We start from the raw sequence: 21940 nt of genomic DNA, 5'->3' as shown, positions 1-21940 counted from the left end.
TATATATATATATAATGTGTGGATGAAAGATAGTACTTTAATAGGTTTCATATGTTCAACTGACTAAGTTACTGCTCTACTCTTAATGAGTACATTGAATGCCATCATAGAGAGTGATTATCATTTTCATTCTTTTTTTGGTAAAATGGAATAAAAATTATCTAAGGTAAAATATAATAGATTCTATTCATTAGCTAGATTCTCTAAATAAATAACAAATTAAGTAAAATAAGATGATCTATGAAATTTCTCCATAGATCATGGTGAAACAACATTCAATTTTGATGGTCTGGAGGGTCCATAAAACAACCAAAAGTTGTCCCATGGATCATAAAAACACAATGCATCTCATTATTGCTATTGATATTGTAATAATAATCTTTTCTTTTCTTTGATCTTCACAAATTGAATACAAGTTTACTTTATGCCATCCGTTTTGGGTCTTTGATCTCAGTAGTAATTTCACATTTGTTAAACCTTAGCAAAACAAACCATCCAAGATACATGATGATCAAGAACAAACAACGAGCAGTTTTAGAAATTGTATACCTACATTTAACCATTTTAAATTTTTTTGTGCATTGAATTAACAAGTCAAAGCATTTTATAGGCCCAAAAATTCAGTTTGCCTAAGCCTAATTGGGTTATTGAATTTGTTATATTATTCTTTTTAGCTTTGAAAAGAGTTAGAATTATCTAGAAAATAATGTGTACCTATGATCAATAAATTAATTTTATTTATGGTCTAGCGAAGAGAAGCAAGCAAACTTTATTTTGGCAACATGCTAATAAACTAAGTTTAATTAAGAAAATGTTATTAACAGAATGATTAATTTGTTTATTGTTACTTGTTAAAATGAAATTTCTTTTGAAAAGAATGTACTATGAATTGAGAAGCCATTTTCTTTATAATATAGAGCAATGAAATTTAAAAAAGGATTTTTTTATAATGAGTTAAACTTAACATATGTGCTAATAGGCTATCTTAGATCATAAGTTCACGACGCAATCCACTGTCTTCATCACTTATTAGTATGGTAGATGGCCACTGCTATCTTTGTTTTTATTGGTCATGATCATTACCATTATTTATCAAAGAATTTCATCATTGTCAATAGCCACAAGTGTCAATCAAGATTGCTACCCTTTTATTATTTACTATAGTCAATTAATTGTAACTTTGAATAAACTTAATCTTGAGTTAATTATTATGTTCCTTATCTAATTATTTTCCTCCTATTAAGAAGTTTTTTTTATTTCCATTAAGTTATTTCAAAAAGGCTAGAAAATTCTTAGCTTTATGAAGATGAATGGAGCAAAAGCTTCGTGGTAGTAATGGGTGGAGATTTTGTAGGAAATTTAGGGTTAACCTCTAACTCTCTTTGATCCGTGAGTCTAGCATACCATCTATTTTTTCAAGGAAAAACTAATAATAAATTCAACCTTGGTTTGGGTTGAGAGCCAATACATTAGCATGCAATTTTTGAATCCATGCCTAATGTATTAAATCATTATGGAGCCTTTCATTTTGATGGGTCAAAGTGGCTATAATTGATGCAAGCCAATTTAATCTTAATGAATGGAGTATAAATATGAAGGTTTTTTTGGTTTCATTTTCATAGCTCAGAGAATGACCAATATTGTGTAATTCTGATAATCGACCACGAAAATTGATGAAATGGGAGGCTCTGATAAGTCGTAAAGGGATTAGATATCGAAAATAATTGTGGTGAAAGTGTCTTCATCATTAACTTGTATATGTTAAGGACCTAACAAGTAAAAAGTTTAAGACACTTTTAAGAAATTAAAGCTAAAAGCAAAAATAGTATAGTTTTTTATTTTTAAATTTATTGCACATATTTTTTATATAATATTAAATATTTTTTATTTTTTAGTCGGCATAAAGTAAATTGTGCTCTTATAAAAAAAGGAAATACTATAAAACAACAAAAAAAGTTACTAGATACAAAATAAATACAAATATTTGAGTTAAATTAAATAAAATCTAGAAAATAATATAATGTATACTTAATTTTTTTTCTCATGTTCAAAGAAGCTTATCTTTTACGAATATTAAAGCGATCGGACGGCTAATATAATGCTGTTACCCTCTCTATCTTATATAGGCTTCCTGAACTCGCTCTTCGCCGTTCTCTCTTTAAGCCATAGCTTTATCCTCTCCGGACGAGCTCGCTCCTTTGCTTCCCACTTCTTCCTCCGGTGAAAGCTTTGGCCGCCTATCTCTCTCTTGGTTCAGGGAAACCTAACCATATCTTCATCTCGCTTTCTCGCTCATCTCCAAAGTTCAATCAGGCCTCTTCTGTTACGAGGTAATTGGCTTTGATTTCATGTCTGCTCGTTGCAGGGTTGTCAGGCAGATGGTATTATTCTTGGGAGGGAATATATTCTAGCTGCACTTTTTGATTTTGATGTTTAAATAGTGTTGTTTTGGAGCTGATGCTGCTTAGAATCGCGACAATGAGAAATTTTCTTTTTGAATTGGAACTAATTAAAGTTTTATGTTGATAAAATGAATGAGATATACAGTGTTTTTGGAATCCTATGATTGTTTTTTCATGTAGTTTTTGGCAGCATTTTAATGTTTAGGAATTTATTTGGTTGATGTTTGACTTAGTAAGCCGTTTTGGCCTTTCTGTAGATTGGTAAGGAACTATGATTCTCGAAGAGGAACAGGGGGTATAATGTTTCACTTGCCTCTATCCTGAAATAGTTAAGGTAACTTTGTTCTTGATTCTCATATGGAATAACCGCAATGCCCGTCCACATGATTAGATTACAATTCACAATTAGGTCATCTGAGTTTGTTTGAGTGAGAAGTGAAACCACTTTCATCTAGTGCTTTGTGGAAGACATTGGCAGGCCGAAATATGGTTATGAAGTGTGCTATGTCAATGTTGTGGAGCTTTAGTGCCATAAAGTTGGGTTATTTTTCCTTGCGCGCCATCCATCGGTGGAAAATAAGATTTGAAGTTGTGGGCGCTAGAAGTGCTTATGAGCTTGAGGGGGTGAAATTTTCTTCTAAACTTATTTGGACTCTAGGGATTGGTTCCTGAACAACAAGGAGTTTGAAAGGAAGATTATTTTATGATAAATATCCCATGTAATGGCTTAATTTAATGGTTTTTGTATGAATAAAGTAATTGGCTACATTCTTAAATTCACTTTGTCTTTTCAACTTCAAGTGAGGAATACTTGAGAGTGCGTTTGCTCCCTTGAAGGACTTTAAGTAACCAATGAACATTCATGGGAAAATGCTACTCGTGGATGTTATCTTTGATATCATTGTTACACATGTCGATTGGTTAGGTCTGCACCTTGTTCTACTTTAGTTTCTTTATCTTTTTTTGTTAACTTTGTTTGTTATTATTCTCTTAGATTGTCACCCTCAAATTTAAAAAATACAAAATATGTAATTTTCATTAAGTTTACATTGGTTTACAAATATTCTGCTAGTAGCTAGTCCTAATGATTAATTAGTTTCATTGAAAGTAATGGAGAGGTTTTTTATTATAAAATTTCATTAGATAGATTTCATTTATTTTTAAATTATATTTGTTATCTGAGCATGCTGATCCTTTCTTTTGTTTTTGCAAAAATTGTTTAATTTATTATTTGTTTTCTACATTTGCATTTCTCACATTTGGAACTTGTAAAGATTTCTTGTTTTCCTTAACCTTTGATTAATGTTTACTATTAAAATCATATTATTTCCTAGTGATTACTATTTGAGTTGGTTCTTTATTTTTTCTGTTTTGGTTAATATTTTATTGCATTTACTTTCCATTTTGAAGGTATAATCCTCCAGACAGCTTGTTGAAATTATAAGCCTTGCTTATAATTTTGATTATAGAAAACTCTTTGCTTGTGTTGACCCAACTGCTGACACCTAAGCTTTCTAAGCCTAAATTCATAGGACTATTACGGAGTTGTTGTTAGTGTTGTGAGACTTTAGGTCTACTTCAGCTAGACCTCAACCCTTTGCTAGGTTCCTTTCTAATAACATGTAGTGGTCATCCATATCAAGATCGCTTTATGGATCACATGCTTGATGACATCTTCATTTACTTAATAGAATATTAAGAGGACCCAACCTTCTGTCCCAAGCTATACAACCATATAGCCATTTCTTAGAACATATACTAAACCAAACCAAATAAGAGGACTTGACCTTCTAGCGAAAGCTACGCCCATTAAGGATGATGGTGAAATTCATCCTTCAATATGGAGCCCTCCACCTCAAAGTCGTCTCAAGGACCGAGAAAATCATGCTGAACATTTGGGTGATTATTATGCTTTCTGCATTTTGGATAATGCTTGTATCAACCACTTTGTCAGGAAAAATTACCTTTAGGTTTATATAGTAGCTTTACATCACAGCTCAAACCATGTGCACAACATCATTAACACCATGAAGAAATTACTTATGGTTTCGAGCATCATTACACCGCCCTACAAATTATTGTTCGGGATTCTAGCAACATCACCCATAAAGTCAAGATGGAGCCTCCTACTTTAAATGGTCGATTATATATGAAAGTTTGGATTGGTTTATGGATATGAATATATTTTTTGACTGGATAACAATATTTTACTGTCAATAGATCAGATTTTCTTGCATGAAATTAATTAGGTTTGATAAGGTCTATTGGGTTAACATGGCGTGACAATTCCATCACTTGGGTCATCTACCCATTGGATCATGGAATGAGATGAAAGGAATATGAAACAGTAATACCTTCCTTCAACTTTCCATGATCTACTCCTTGAAGAATTAATTGCTTTGTGATCGATTACATGACTCAATTTGATGAGCTCATAATTTGATACACTATAGTCAAGGATTCTGGAACCATTATCTCAAAGTTCTGCTTTACATTTTGTAAAGATACCTATTATGAGTTTCTTAATTGAAGGATTTACACTTTGAAGACGTTTTTTATGTTGTCATATAGATCAAGTGGTATTCGAAGATTGAATCTCACCAGAAATTATTTGCTTTATTTAGACACGAAAAGTTACGGTGGAGCAAATCGGTTGTTTCACACAAGTATACGTGTTAAGTAATAATACAAATTCAGAATGCTTCATATCAATTCCACAAGGAAAGGGCTAAGAAATATTTTAGAGGGCGAATCTCTAGTTTACTAAACTTTTAAACTTAGTTCAACGTGTTCATAAGCTAAAGATTGAGTTCCTACAATCCTACAAACATAAATCAAAAACACAAGTTGGAAAACAAAAAAAATAATAATAAGCTGAGAAATCTTACGATTCTTCAGGTTGAGACTCGCGTCCTTGTGATTAAGATGTCATGGTGGTTCTTTGTTTTCCTAGATGCTCCTCTACGTGATAGTTGTCAACAGAGATAAAATGTTATTCTTAAGTCTATGGTCTGGTTAGAAGAAGAATCAGAAACTCATGAAGTTATATTTCTCTTAGCCCCAACGTCTCACAGAATACTTCCGATCCCCTATCTAGGTTGTAAAATCCTGATAGAATTAGCCTATTCTTACCACTGATTTTGTGGTTAACTCATTTGTTCCTCTATGTGCCAGATAGAAGTCGTAGATCACGAAGGATGTTAACATCCTGACTAACCAGATCAGGAGTAAATGAAACCCAAAGTTTAACACAACTTTTCGCATTAAAGCTCAGGAAATCGTCACGGGGAAAACAACCTGAGAAAACCATTAAAAATCACGATCCTTACATCACTGAGACGCGAAAGAAAGCTTGGCTACTCTTAATAGAAAGAGCAACGTAAAACAAATCCATGGAAATCATTGTTGCAACTCCAAACATGAAAGTAATAACTTACAAAATAATTTGTTTTCTCCACCAAAACAAGTGCTCCCTCTCTCATACAATCCTCTCTCTAAATTCGTAAGAAAAACAGAAAAGGAAGAAAGAAAAGCCCTCACTACTTCAACCCAAATGAAGGAAGAAAGCCGTGAGGGAGAAGATCTCTCTCTCTCCCCAACCTTCGAGCTCTGCTTCTAGCCATCTCTAATGATCCAAGATCCTTTCTAAGTTACCCTAAATCAGATTTTATAGTCTCGAATTTATTAGGAAATTTCTTCTCAAAAATATTTCCCACTTTGTCTGCGTGGTCACCCTAGTTTTGTCGATCGGGCGGCATGGTCATGCCCGATCCTGGCGTGATCATGCCAACCAATTGATAGGGTGGCGTGGTCACACCCGATTCAGGTATGGTCATGCCGCTACCTTCGATATCATGGCGTGGTCATGCCTGTTTTGGTAGTTCAAACCTTGGTTTTTCTCGCTCTGAAATGCATGCTTGTTCTCTTGTAACCTGCACATTATCAATAAAAACTTTCTAAAAGCGTAAATTCATGATAATTAAAGCAAAATAGCGGGAAAAAAATAGGGCTAGATGGAGTAAAAGTTGTGTAATATTGACTCATGTCAAGTAGATAGCAACCTAAGCAAACTTTAATATTTTTTATGTGATCTACCACTGGTTGTTGGAACTCATTTTTTAGAACTTCAATTATAATTTGCTTTTTCATTTGGCAAATTAAACTACTCTTCTTCGAGTCCTCTTCACACGAATCTTCTTGTCGTTTCTCTTGATTGTTATCATTTTGTTGATCAAGAGGAAGAAAACATAGGGTGAACCTTGCGAGGATGTTAATTACATCAAGGAGGCATTGGAATGATTTTGCCTAGCTACATGCATTGTGTTATGGCCACCCTTAGGATGGATATGGATGTAGACACCACCATTATTCATGTATATTTAGGCCTCGTTTGGGGCAGCTTATTTGGTGCGACACGTTTTGAAAACACACCCATGGCCGTTTGGGTAAATTACGTTTTGTCAGCTTATTCAAAAAGCTGCGTTGTCAAACCGCTGAAATCAGCATTTTCACTCTGTTTCTGGCTATGTGAGATGACAACTTTCTAGTTGCCGTCTAGTGTTTCCGAAAAAAAAAAATTGTAATAGTCATCGTAGTTTTTTGAACAACAAATTATTTTTCAGCGGCTTATTAATAAGCTGCAACTGCCCCAAATAGACCCTTAATTGTGACAAGTTTGCAAACTGATCATTGGCTATAACAATTGCATAATTTTTTATGGATACCCTTACATTCAATAGGATGAATTTAATCCGGAGTTTCACCCATCACCCTTACAAAGTAATGGGTGGATAAGATGGTTTCCATCTTTTATTATTATCTTGCCTTGATTCAGATGATTGCTTCTATTGATTGTGTATGGTGTGATGTATTTTTTATTTCTCACAAATGTTAATTATGCTATATTAGGTAGGTCATGATTATACATAAACACCACACACTTTGGATGATCCATTAATTTGGATGCCATATGCTTTGAAGGAAACAAAATTTTCCCAATTTTATTGAGCTTTAGTGTGTTATCGTCGTCGTCACCACCATAGTAATTATAATTTTATTTCAAGGGTCTTTATGCTTTTTAATGATATTTATGTGGTAAGACTTTATTAATAATGTGAAATTTTTATGTCTCAAAACCATAACTCTCCCTCTCGTCGTTATAGTCGTCGATCCACTCCTTTCCCTCGCATTCTCCTTGAAAAATACAATAAATCAAGAGAACTTTAAGCACCTATTTGGAATCTATATGCTCTTTAACAATCATAATCTATATTTATTCTATTTTCCTCTTCCAACCTTGGCCAATCACCCCAAATCACACACTTCAAGTTTCTTCATACTTGTTTTAAGCATCCCATGTAATTGTTGTTGAATGAATGAACAAGATTGAGGAGTGCTTAAACTCTCTCAACACTCTTTAATCTTTGAGTGGAGAACTTTCAAGAGTGTATGCTCGCTGGAGGACTTCTAAGAAAGCGAGATAACATTTATGGTGAAGGACAAAATATTTTTGTTATCTTCAATAACATTGTTACACATTCTGGTTAGCTAAATCTCCACCATCATTTAATTGATTACCAAATTTTTTTTTTATTTTACATTCTTTTATCTGTTAATTTTCCATACTCTATTTCACAAAATATAAAATATTTAACTTTTGAGTTTACCTTTACTAGTAGTTAGTCGTAACGATTAGTTAGTTTCATTGAAATTATTGATGAATATTTTCATTAAAATTTTATAATATAGCTTACATTCTATACTACACATTGAAAAGTGTAGAATCTTCAAATTTTCGTGGATGCTGCTTAGTCAAGGAAAACATTTTAAAGGATCACGAGTAGGGAATATGGTGCATTGTGATGCCAGTAGCTTGAACACTGTTCTATTGTTTATTTGCTTCTATAAGTTAATTTTTAGGAGAAATTTATATATGTAACACAATTCGTATGTATTTACATATCTCATGTCTAAACTTTCATATTTAGATACATAGCACTTTGATGCTTTAAACCTATGCATGAAAATGTGTATTTCACATTTAAAAAGTGGTAATAGTGCTATTTTTTATGTGAAACTAAAGATTTGAGTGCTATGCGTGTAAAAATGGAAGTTTAGGTTTAGGATATGTAAATACATAAGAATTGTGTGCTATGTATGTAAAATGCCCCTATTTTTAATTAATATTCATTTACTCAACTAAGTTCTGTTGATTTTTCGACTTGTGTTAAGAAAGGCAGAGGTAGACCTAGGAAGACTTGGGCTTATTGTATTAAAAATGATCTTAATTTACTAGAACTAAATGAAAATATGACACTAAATAGGACGCAATGGAGAAAAAGGATTCATGTAGCCGACCCCACGTAGTGGGATTAAGGCTTTGTTGTTGTTGTTGTTGTTGTTGTGCCCTGCAACTGAAGCCATACCCATCTGAGTCTATGCACGAATCAAGCAGATGAACATTTGAAGTTTCTAAAATATATTCAAATCATGCGGAAGGCAGATAAATAGTAGTACTGCATATTTCAATAAAGAAAGAACATTTCTATTATTCAATATATAATACTCTACATACCATATTTATCTTCTAATGATGTAGTGAAAAAGGCATTTTTATATCCTAAGCGGACTATTTAGTAACATGTAAAATAAGAATCATGTTTTTCTTGTTGCACAGAATATTCTGCTAAGGATTAGGGCTCACTTGAAGATTAATTGAGCTTGCTTCTTTATGTGGTCAGAAGATAAATTGGCGCTCACATATGCTATGTTCTTGCGTTGTTAAAAAGAATAATTAAGGAACTAATTCTCCCTTTTTGATAGATCAAAGTCTAGTTATGTAGTTTTTTCTTTTTTTTTAATTGTCGACATAGGATCACCCTATATTTGATGACATTTTATACTTTTGCTGGCTTTAGTTTTCCTAATGCTTATCTGTTGTAATGTGTTGAAGATCCTATATAGATTGATCATGATTAAATCCAGTAGGATTGCCATATAGGGATCATTGGTAGTCAGCATAAATAGTTCTTTTATACAGTGTTTTAGATTAGAACAAAGTTTTGCTATGTGAAGTAGATTTGTGGTTAGGAATTTAAAAGTTTTTGAATATGAGATTATTTTTGCTAAAATTAATTGCTAAACCATGAAATGTTATGTGATAGAATCAACTAAACATACAAAATGCAACTGTATATGCTCTAGGTTATGAGGCAATGTTGTTACATCAACTAAAAGCTTAATTATTTGCTTCTCTATCAGCTAAAATTAAGGCTGTGCAAAATAGATGCTTGCTAAGGAAATCTGACTTTCTGAATATATTGTTATTTTTGCCAAACAAATAGCTAAATCATGAAATGACGTATAATCAAAATTTTCAAACAAAGGTTAAGGGGAAAACTTTGATGACCTTAGGAAATCAGATTTTCTGGATATATTGTCATTTATGCCAAACAAATAGCTAAATCATGAAATGGTGTATAATCAAAATTTTCAAATAAAGGTTAAGGGGAAAATTTTGATGACCTTCGGATAAAAATTAATTTAATAACATGTACCATTGTCACTCAAAGTAGATGGCTTGATTTTTATTGCTGAATTATCCTTTTTTTATTTTTTTTTCTTTTTTGGAAAATTATTTATAGTGACACTAGCCGAAAGCTGCTTATGTCTAATTCCTTTGCCTGGAGCTAGGGGTATCAAATGGGCTATCCAAACTCATTCACGAGCCCATTTATTTAAGCCTTCTAAAAGTCGTAATATCCTTGGGTTAATTAAGATTTAAGATGGGCTTGGGCTACCCATGGAGGCACATTTGAGTTTACCTATATTGTAATTTATGCTCCAATAAAATGTAATGCAAACATATGCTCGGCTATTTTAGTTTAATCAAAACCAACTCAAACATATTGAGTCAAGGGTCAAGCAATGGTATGAAGCTCGAAAAACTTTTTAACTTATTTTTTAATTTCTTTTGTCCCAATGCGTACTCGATTCAAGTTAATTTAAACTTAAATATATTTATATAAATTTCTTCATGGGATAAGAATATATTGTTGGGTTAGAATTTTTTCAACATTAATACTTGTAATTGTTCTAAAGTATACATAAAAATATTTATCTTTAGTTTAATTATGAATAGCTTGATGATAGGTGATGCGATTTAGATTGTATATTTTAGTTAGAAACATAGGTGCAGAGAATGCTATGATTGTTTTTGCTAAGTGGGAGTTAGGCTTGGTGTAATTAGAATTGGAAGTAATTACAAGAAAAGTAAATGCAATCAATTTTGGTACATTTACTTGATATTTATGAAGGAATACACTTTGAAATAAAGTGAATATATTGTGCATGACAACTCTATTTAAAATCAAACACTGAAAAACTAACCACTTTATACTAACTTTTCATTCTACCAAATAACGTCTTAGTTGATGAGTTTATTATGATTGATGATTCTAAGCCGTAGCCTTAGCTTTTACATTGAATATTTTATTCACAACCATACATTTACTTTTCTATGGTGACCCCTTTGTCTTGAGTGTGACATTTATACTAAGGATATGATTTTCATGGCAAGCCTTTTAGCTCATTTTACTTGCAGAAGGCTTATTGTACTAGACGGGCTGAGCGACTTAAAGGTACGAGGCATGGCCAATTGTGGTTTAAAGGTAATTTATATCACCATCAATCGCTTAAAGACATGGCATGGCTAAATCAATTTGTATATGATGAACTAGGATTTTATGTCAAAATGGATGCATAAGAAATTAAGGTTGATATGAAGCTCGTGTGGCTCAGGAGCTGTTCGATTCTTAGCAATGTTATGGGTGCTGTTTTGTATCCACTGTGTTGTATTGATGCGTTAGTATGTATTTCAATGCATAGGATGTTGGTGTATCTTAGGGAGAGAACTAATATACTTCTTAAGGTTCAATATGTATTAGTATGTTTTATGTTTAGGTTGAAGTTCTATATACCTTTTTGGGTACATTTTTGTTTTAACTACCATTTTTGGTATTCATCGATGACTTAACATTTATTTTAATGCATCACATCCTTAGCATGTACTAATTCCTTGGCATGTGTCTCTTAGGGTACATCAGTGACTTGGTAAACCTTTTAGGTTAAGTTTAATGAACATGCTTTGATATGTTTATCAATGGATTCACAAAAATTTTGGTCATTTGCCATTCTCATCAAGGTGGAAGACCAATTAGGTTGTTATCCATCAATTTGAAATCATATGATATTACCTTAGTCCTTGGCTATGCTCTTTAATCTGCCATATTTTTATTTGATGTTAAAAAATGCATTCTACTGTGGATTTTATATTTTAAAAATATTCTTAAGGTGCCATTGAATCATTTTGAGTAGCTCTGATGCATTTTGTTTTACATTGAAGTTTGTCTTGCATAGGACTCATATATTTTGTATATTCAAATGATATTTTGATATTTGGAGAGAATCCACATTGTCTTTTGATGATTCTAACACCTCTTAGGTGGTTTGAATATTCGGAACCTCACTAACTATTATGAGGGTTTGTTGGTCTTTATGAGTATTTTTAAGGTTTTAGGCCCAAAAGTGTCTTTTTATAATTTCATTTCGTTTAGAGCATTTTGAGCAATTTATCATTTTGAACCACTGGAGGGCCTTTTGGATTTTAGAAATAATAGCTCATGGGGATATTTTAGCAATTTTAACAATTTTAGGCACTTGAGGGTGTGTTGATACTTTTTCCATTCTGGTGTCATTTTCATAATTACTGTGGCTCCTTATGTTCTCTATTACATTAGAGCTCCTTTGTCATTTAGGAGACCATGGGAACATTTGGTTATTTTGGTATCCATATAGGGACACTTATTTTTATCATTTTGACCTTGAAGAGCAAGTCTTTTGGTGATTTCACACCCCTTGGGGTTTTTTTTTTGGTGTTTTTTAAAATTTTTTTAATGTTCTTAGATATCCATATATGAACATTTTAATTATTTTATAAATGCTCGTGAGTTGGCTTGGGCTTTTACTTGATAAGTGGCTCGAGAGTTGAGCTTGATGAGTTAATGAGCAAAGCTAGTGCCAACTCAACTCGTTAGGTCATGAAACGACTTATTTATAAAATATTACTATAAAATGCACTAAAATATATTAAAAATAAAGAGTTTGGTAAACAATTATTATTTATTTAAGTCAAGTGATTACTTATTATTTTTTCTATAATTGCTCTTTTTTGCTGTCGTTTTTACAATAGCTGTTTGAATCAAAATTTATTTCTGTTTTGATAATCAATGATTCAACCTTTGAGTTTGACTCATACTTATAAAAATCAAGCTTGAGCTCGAACTCGGCACGACTCGTTTACACTCTTAAAGTGCATATCATAATTTTTTAGAGCAGTACCTGAGACATTAGAGATGAGTTTTTTTTATTTAAATTGGAGAGAGAGTCACTATATCTGGTTTCCTAGTAATAAGTAGAATCACCAAAGATACCTATTTGATTTTATATCTATTGGCAACCATTACTCTACTATCGTCCAAGCGTCTGCACATTGGTCAAATGTCCACTGGAACATCTTTACAAGCTATATGTAAGATCAATAATGTGGGAAAGCTCCCTCATCTCTGTATCGAAGGAGGAATGTACTTTTCACTCTTGGACTGGACCAAAGGATAGGGACACGAAAGTGCCTCTGATTAGAGAGTAAAGAACCAACGTGCTTTATTGTCTTTGGATAAGTTGATAAGAGTAGCTATTGATTGTCTATAGCAAGAAGGGAAGAAGATAGTTTACAAAAGCATGTGATGGTCTTATGGATGACATTGAGGCAAAGTACTATTAGTTGAGTTCATAATCATTTGTTTTGTAATGTGACCTTAGTTTTGTATTCAAGCTATCACACCAAAAAGTCAAACCCACCTAAATGTTCTTTTACTAAACTCTTACCTTTCCTTCCCCAGCATGGGCATTAAGGCAAGATGGTTGTTGTTTGAATGGGTTTAATTTTAAAATTATAGAAGTTACTTTCACATATCATTTATATTTTAAGTCATATTTTTCTTATACTAATATATTATTAGGGTTGTAATCGAGCCGAACCGGATATATCATTTTTCAAACTTGGCTTGGTATAATTATAAGTTGTTTAAGTTCAGCTTGAGCTTGTGTCGAGCTTTCATACATTGTTCAAGCTTAATTTGTTATAACTTTTTTAACGTTTTAACTTGATTTATTTATGACAAATGAACGAGTATTCAAATGAGCTAAAAATTCAAATGAGAATCTAGATTTTCATATAAAAATTTAATAAATAATTTTGCAATTCTAATTACAACTACTAATTGATCGATTATGAACTCTAAAATCTTTGAACGTTACTAATTAGCTCTATAATTCTTATTTATAGGACTGCATTAGTTCAAATTTTGTCAGTGGAAGAACTAAATTGATCCTAAAAGTTAGGGATGATCATTTACTTATTTATATTAAAAAGAAAATAATAACAATACGTCAATCCACAATAACATTATTGATAATTGCAGTGTTACATTCAAAGTTATAAAAACTCTACGAAAAAAATCTTTTATGATACAAATATGATTATTGAATTTGAAATCGGTTACTACGACTATTCAAAATATGAAATAAACAACAAACAAATACAAAGAGATAAACCAATACCTCGAAGGTGTATCCCAAGGCCGAAGAAGGTTGGCCCAGTGGATCCAGAGGCTTGGGGACAACAAGTGTGAATGCGGGAGAGGGGCCGACAGGGGTTGGAAGGTGAACTAGAGGAGGGAGGCAGCAGGTTAAGGTGGCGGGAAGGTTTGTTAGACGGCTGGGAGGTAGGCTGGAAGGTGGGGCAGCAGCGGGGAAAGCTCATCAACACTTTCATAGGGTGGACAACGGGCGGGGAAGCGTTGGTTGCGATGGGTAAGACTTAAACAACAAGGTATCCCACCTTACTTGAGGAGCGGTCAGTCCTCCCCCAAGCCCTGCGTCAGTTTCTCAGGGTTGGAAAAGCTTTGACTTCATTTTTCAAAGCTTTTGGTTCTACGTGGCCATTCTTGGATCCCACTGACGGCTGCTATGGCTCCCAAAGCGTTTGAGGAGCTTTTCCCACCTGCGAGCATACCTCCCTATCGATTTGTTTTGGTTTAGCATAATCTGAGCCAAAGGTACAAATCGATGTAGCTTCTCCCGAGCCAAATTTTGAACAAGTTAATATCCCATATGCTTCTCATTTATAACAAGTTGGGCCTCAGCGGGTTTGAGGGTTTGCAAGAGTTTGGTTGATGAGTGATTCTTATTATATTCTAGGTCTTCCTTTTGACTATTGAAGTTTTGGAGAACTGACATCTCCTGCTTCGTTCTCATAACAAGAGCTTCACCCTAGCCTTTCGTCTCATCTTTTGGAACATTGGGGGTGAGGGTCGAAAGTGTAACTGCCTGTGATGCTATCAATTGATTTTTACTAAGATCATCCACTGAAATTTTAAATTCTGTAATCTTCTGATCTGTGTGACCTTTGTATGTCTCAACAATAAGTTCTCTATCTTCTAGGAGAGTAAGAATCACAATCTCATCAAAATTGTCATGTTTCTTTTCATCACATGGAGGAAGACATTGGATGTATCCACGAATGAGGAAATTCCCTGGGGGAAGACATCATTGAATAAAAATTCTCATTCGAACTAATCTTCGGTGTCTGAGGTGTCCTTACGCCAGGTTTCAACAACACCTTGCTCCTTGAAATAGATTACTCCTCTGGTTGTGCATTCTGCTTCCGCATGTTTGAATCTGTGGCACTTGCAACATTTTCTGGCTATGACGAACTTGTGGATTGTTTTCGCTGGATAGTAGCATGAGGGGTCACTTGGTGATATGTTATCTCCTTTTCGAAAGCTAGAATCTGCAACTTTTGGCTGTAGTAAGTTTGTAGGAATTAGCGCTGTGTTTCCTGTTTTATCTTCATATTTTTTTTTCATTTTTCTCTTCGACCTTCCATATCACAGTCGAGGGTAGCTTTTCACTTGATTTTCTCTTCAATATCCATAAGCCTCTGTTGGAGGCGACAATGTTCTCGCCGTATCTCTTCCCGGGTAGGCTCAGACATATTCCTTCTTGGCGGCATAGCTGACGGTTGTGGGATTTGTGGAAGAAAATAAAGAAGTAACTAAGAGAGGAGAAAAAAATACTTGAAAGAAAGCACAAAAAAAATTGATATGGTGGATTGGGTAGGGGCGGATGCTAGAAACCCTAAGAATCCAATTGTGGTTTATAAATAATTGCGTAGGATGAGACTAGAGTTGGGCTAGCTCTGATACCAAATAATTCCAAAGGAGAAAGCCCAAACCCAAAGAAACACAAATATTATTATTGAATTTTAAATTGGTTACAAAGACTCTTCAAAAAATGAAATAAATGACAAACAAACACAAATGCAAGCCAACGCCTCGAAAGTGTATCCCATGGGAGGTGGAGATTGGCCCAGTGGATCCGTATGCTTGGGGACAACTAGTGTGAATGTGGGAGAGGGGCCTGCAGGGGTTGAAAGGTGAACTGGAGGAGGGAGGCAGCAGGTTAAGGTGGCGGGAAGGCTTGTTGGGAGGTAGGTTGGAAGGTGGGATAGCAAGCTGGGAAGGTGGGGCAGCATTTGGGAAGGCTCGTTAGCACTTTTAGAGGGTGGGCAACGAGCAGGGAAGCGCTAACAGCGATGGGAAAGGCCTGGACAACAAGGTAGACTGTTGGAAGTGGGTCGGCTTAGTGCTGGGAGGAATTATGGGCAGGAGGACAATAATATTGGGTTGTTCAGGAAGGGCGGTTGAGTGTTGGAATGAAGTATGGGGAGTTGTGGCCTTGTTGGGAGAAGCCGACAACAGGTTGGAGGGAGGATAACAATATCGCTCACTTTAACTGTAAATATCTCATTCTAAATTACCATTTACTTATTACTAAAATAAATATATAATTAATAATTAAACTAAAAATATTATTAATATAATAATATATTACTATTAAATATATAATTAAATAAATTTTAACTAATTAAATTTTATTTAAATAATATATCATGTATATAATACACGTTATTATGGAGTATTTAACAGGTTACTTATTGAACAACAAATGTGTTTGTTCGTGAACATAAACGAACAAGTTCAACTATGTTGATGTTTCGTTTGTTTGAGCTTACAACTTTTAAAATATTGTTCAAGCTTGTTTATTTTCTAAATTGAATGAAAATGATCGAGCCTTAATCAAGTCGAGCTCAAGTTGTTCATCGAGTGCGTTGGTTCCTATACTGCCCTACATATTACATCATTATTATATCATTTCATTTTTTTATGTTTATAATGTCACCCTATTTAATCCCGATTCAACTTTCAAACCTTGAGTCTCATCATCTTCCGGCTCAATGTCTAATCCGGTTTACAAAACCTTGATTGTATGTATATGCTATACAACCGGTTTATATGTATGGCTTTCTTTGAAAACTCCAATGGTTATGAGTCCTCTATTTCTCAAATAATTTGTCTAGAAAATCAGAAATATACAAAAGCCAACATAGCTGGCATGTGACGTTTGGCATGTTAAACATAGGTATCTCTAAAATTTAGCTTGTCATACTATTGAATTTATACTTGATAGTGAAAAATAAAAAAAAAATGCCTTGCGTTAAGCCTATCAATTTGTGTGGCATTTTCCTATGTTAACGGTCCTTTTATGCCCCAATGGTAGGTTACATAACATCTTGCCATAATATATTACAAACTATAATGTCCTATGGCGATTCTCAATTTTTGAGAATGCAACCAGATTGAGGAATTAAGGAATCATGGATTTTCATTCAACACTCTTCAAGTTCTTTTCTAGTTGTCTTGGTTGGCACCAATAATTAGGGGTTTAAACTAGTCGAGTCGAGCTTGAGTCATGCCTCAAGCTCGATTCGTCTATCAAAATGCAAGCTGGAGCTTGAGCTGGAGCCTAGCAATGATGACAGCTGGCTCATAAGCTCGAGCAAAAAGTTAAATCATCATGGAAACTCTCTGAGAAGGCTCACGTACTCGAGTCAAAAATTAAATTATCATAAGAGTTCACTAGAAAAGGCATCTAGAGAAGTAGTGTCATGATAGCTCGTCAAAGAAGGCATCGATATGGCCATCAGTTGGCTAGTTATGCCAGCTTGTGAGTCGACAAGCCGAGCTTAGATAAGCTTGAACTTGAGCTTATAGATTGTGGCTCAATAAGCTCGACCTGCGAGCTCGTTAACAAGCCGACTACACCCCTTTCGATAATAGACTATTCTTCTTGTTAGGAGTTATATTAGGAATTAATTTATTTCCCTGAAAAGTTACGAGTAATAAACTATTTCCTTAGATCACAAGTTATTCCCTTTCCTATTTTATATTTATTTTTTTTTATTAGGAGTTATTTTACTTCCTATTTTTGGTTTTCCTATTTTATGTTTTTTCTTTTATCTCAAATAATTAATATGAATTGATTAATTGAAGATTTAGAAGTTATATCTTTCCTTTTATGTTATTACATTTTATATTCTTTCATATTCTAGGATTCATGTATGAGTTATTTATACCCCTTTTCATATAAATAAAAATATTCTGCTTCATTCCGTATTATTATGAATTTCAACATGGTTTCAGAGTTTGATTTTGTACCCTACCTGCCGGTCCTCCTTCCAGATCCATGTGGTAAGGGAGGGGAACTTGCCTTGGTATTTGAAACAATGATTTTGCTTCTTCTATCTGCGGGGCCTCCCGCAGTTTTTCCTAACAGCCATCTCCTCTGGCTATTTTTTCCAAGTTGTTGGTCTGCTCTGCATTCGTCCAACCCTTCCTGATTTCCCGCAGTAAATTTCTACCACCTGACCTAGATTTTCCGCCAACCAATTTTCTGGGATTTCTTAGTCGATTTCTTGGAATTTCTCAGTTGATTTCTTAGAATTTCTTTGAAGGTTCTGCTGCTGCACCTTAATGTAGTAAATTTCTAGATTTCTGTTGTTGCTCCAAGGATTGCTTCAGTTCGCTGCTTCCCTTTCTAGGTTTTGCCGCTGCTTCTTCCTACATTAAATTTCTTCAGTCCGCTGCTCCAGAAAACAACCAATTTATGGTTTGTCACGAGCCCTTCTTCTGTCTACAAGCATTAGAGGATTTTTTCAGGATATGCTTTGTTCTCAAGGAAAACTAAGAAGCGAAATGACTTTTCTCATATCATCTCTTGTTCAAGAAAATCCATACTTCAAGGTTTTCAGGAATTTGTAAAACCTTCACATCTTTTGCCAACAATTGAGGTCACCATATACCCCATGTGTGTTTCCGAAGAGATTATTTCTTCTCTGGAATTGGATTAGCTAAGTTTATTCAACATAATAGAGCTACGCACAAACAAAGACTTTGGCTCTTGTTTGGAGATCTCAATGTTGTAATACTGTTATGTCTGATAGATGAGAACAGTAAATCAATCCTGCAAAGGATATCTTTTGTTTTACTAGAGCACCCAAGAAAGGAGAACGATAACATAATATATGAATCCATTCCAGAGAGGCTCTTTTGATATTGTCCCCTTTAAAAGCCCACTTGCAGCCTGTTCCTTCCCTAGAGGATTTCCTATAACCAACTCTTTCTCCTACAGTAGGAATCCTTTGATGGTGGCGCTGTTGTCTCGGATTAACGGTTGGTTAGCCGGTGGCGCTTCGGCGACCCTTCTGCCGACGACGATAAACCGATGGACCGGACGGACCTACTCACAAAGGTACCTTGACTTCTTTGAAAAAAGGAAGACACTTCCCGTGTGGCAGCAGAAAGATGAGTTCCTTCAAGTTCTTCGTGACAACCAGACCATTATTCTTGTCGGGGAAACTTGGAGTGGCAAGACCAACCAGATTCCTCAATTTGTTTTGGAAGAGGAATTCTTAGAGAAACGTTCGATGGTCGCTTGTACGCAGTCTCGCAGAGTGCCTGCAATGTATGTTCTCGTCGATTTGCTGAGGAGATGGACCTATCGGAGAAGAGAGAAGCAATAGTTGACCTCTTTTGGAGAGGTCCTTCTCGCTAGTTTTTTACACCTCTTTCCTGCAACAGTCCAACTTCTCTAATTTTCTGCATGTCCCTACAGCTAGCGGTGCAACTTTCTCTGGAGGTCCTTTCCGTTGTTTTTTGGCACCTGTTCCCTGCAACACTCCAACTTCCTGGTTTTCAATAGTCTGGCTCTCCAGATTTCCTCCAATTGTCAGATTTTCAACAGCCTGGCTTCATGGTTTCCAACAGTCCGACTTCCTAGTTTCCAACTGTTTGGCTTTCTTGATTTTTTATAGGTCCTCCTTTGATGCTTTTTTCTGTATTAGACCCTCTTCTAGAGTTATTCCTGCAGCAATTCCTCCACCAGAATTCTTCTTGCAGCAGGCCCTCCTCCGGAGCCTTTTCCTGCCTCAAGGCTTACCTCCAGAGTTATTTCCTTTTTTTCTAGAAGTCATACCTTACAGTTTTTTTCTACAAGTTGTCTACTTCCCTGCAAAGTCCCCTGCAACATTATCTGTAAGAGCCTTTTGCCAATCTAAAGACACTACAGGAACTGTAGTCAATGACAACCACAGTTAACTAGAAGTCAACTTTTCCTACATTAAGCCTTGTAAACTCCCATATAACATTATTTGTAGGATTCTTCCGCCTACCTTCAGACACTACAAGAACTGCAGTCAAAGGCAACTGCAGTACGAGATGAAAACTTCAAGTTCAACCTCACAAATTCTTCCTCACCCATTGTTTGATGTTTCAAAATGCAGGTCCAACATGGTTTTCAACAATGTTCAACTTGAGAGAAAGTGTTAGAAGTTATATTAGGAAATAATTTATTTATGTGAGAATTTATGATAAATAAATTATTTCCTTAGATTAGGAGTTATTTCCTTCCTATTTTATATTTATTTCCTTTGATTAGTAGTTATTTCCTTTTCTATTTTAGGTTTTCAAATTTTATGTTTTTTCCTTCATCCCCAATTAATTAATATGAATTGATTAATTGGAGATTTAAAGTTATATTTTTTTCTTTCATGTTATTTATTTTTATTTTGTTTTTTATTCTAGGATTGAGGTAAGGGTTATTTATACCCCTTTTCATATCAATAAAAATATTATGCTTTATTCCTTGTTATTATGAATTTCAACACTTTATCATGAGTAAGAATCTATTAGAGGAGAAATAAATTAACTCGGTTTAGAAAAATCAATGTACCTCTAACATTTAGTTCCATATTTATGAATGCTTAAATACTATATTTGCTAACTCTGAATAATTTGATTGGTGACTCCGTTCACCTTCTTATGAAGATATGGCATAATTTTCTTAAATCCTTGTGAAATAGTTTACTAAATTTTGGTGGAACCCGTTCGCTTGAAGGATAACATTCTGTTAATTTTAATTATTTTGTAAAGGAAAAAGTTGTGTGAAGATATTTTGACTATAGTTTGATAAACTTGGAGTTTAAATCCCTAACATTTGCTTTTAGATGAGTGCAATACAAAAGTTAATTGAGTGCCTATTTATTGTATTCATCTCGGCGCAAATTATAAGTCTTTGAGCCCCATCTTAATCAAATTTTGTCTAGGATATGCTATCCGAATTTTTATTCTTTTGTAAATCATAGTGACGTAGGCATCCAGCGTCCATGTGGCAAATGCCGTGACTCTCTTTACCGCGGACCAGTTTGGTCCAGACAAAGTAGGGATTGACCGATCCTTCCAGGCATGGGCTTCCCTCCTATTTGAAGCGGGTTTCACTCCTCTTTACCCTAGGTCTATAAATGTGCTGTTTTCGTGTTTTAAGTCAATTTTTCTTAGTATTTTCTGGCAGGACAGTCGTCGGCGTTAAGGTTTTCCCTTCTAGGGCTGTATCCAATGACAAGTGCTGATTCGACTATATCTCGTATGAGGCGGTGATTATCTTTGACTTATTTTTCTGTAGCTCCTACAGACCACCCTACCTCCACCTCCTTATACCTGTCCATCTCTACCACAGTCACTGGACAGCAGCTCTGCTGTTTCCATGAAGCCAACGCTCCTTCCACCTTACCATCCACCTCCAACCAGCCGCATACCCTCTACCAGCAATCCTTAGCCTCCCATCATACCCCGCTCCTGCCCTGTCGTAACTCTTCCTTGCCAGTTACATTCACCCCCCTGCAACCACTCCTTCCACCTGCAGCCAACCAAAGCTCTTTTCCTTATTTGCAGTCCGGCTGCCTATCATTTCCACCTCTAGTCCAACCGTCTGCAGCCAACTACTCCTACCTTCTTCTGTCGCAAGTCACACGGACGCCTTCACTCTTGTAACTCAAGAGCAGCACCATACCGCCCTCCCTGATGCCTTCTGCCGGCCAGCCAACCTATCTCTTCTGCCTGTAGTCCAGCAACCCTCTTTCCTTCACCTGCTGCTCCACTGCCAATCTCCCACCGCCCCTCTTACAACCAACCATCAACCCTTGGGATGCAATTTTTGTTGTACTTTATGTAGGGCTGTCAAAA

At 34.9% G+C, this 21940-nt stretch overlaps 1 protein-coding gene across 2 annotated transcripts in view; it reads left to right on the top strand.

Annotated features, from left to right (window-relative positions):
- Positions 1-2160: 2160 nt before the first annotated feature.
- LOC110031017 overlaps positions 2161-21940 on the top strand; it is a 24359-nt gene continuing 4579 nt past the window's right edge. The window contains exons 1-2 of one of the 2 annotated variants that reach the window (XM_020734042.1): positions 2161-2330; positions 2660-2736. The gene's annotated coding sequence lies outside the window, so the exon portion shown is untranslated. The remainder of the gene's footprint in view (positions 2331-2659; positions 2737-21940) is intronic. The other variant, XM_020734040.1, reaches the window with a different exon arrangement.

Source organism: Phalaenopsis equestris, unplaced genomic scaffold (genome assembly GCF_001263595.1).
Source record: "Phalaenopsis equestris unplaced genomic scaffold, ASM126359v1 Scaffold000761, whole genome shotgun sequence".
Classification (NCBI taxonomy): domain Eukaryota; kingdom Viridiplantae; phylum Streptophyta; class Magnoliopsida; order Asparagales; family Orchidaceae; genus Phalaenopsis; species Phalaenopsis equestris.
This window is presented reverse-complemented; position numbering and strand designations above follow the sequence as displayed.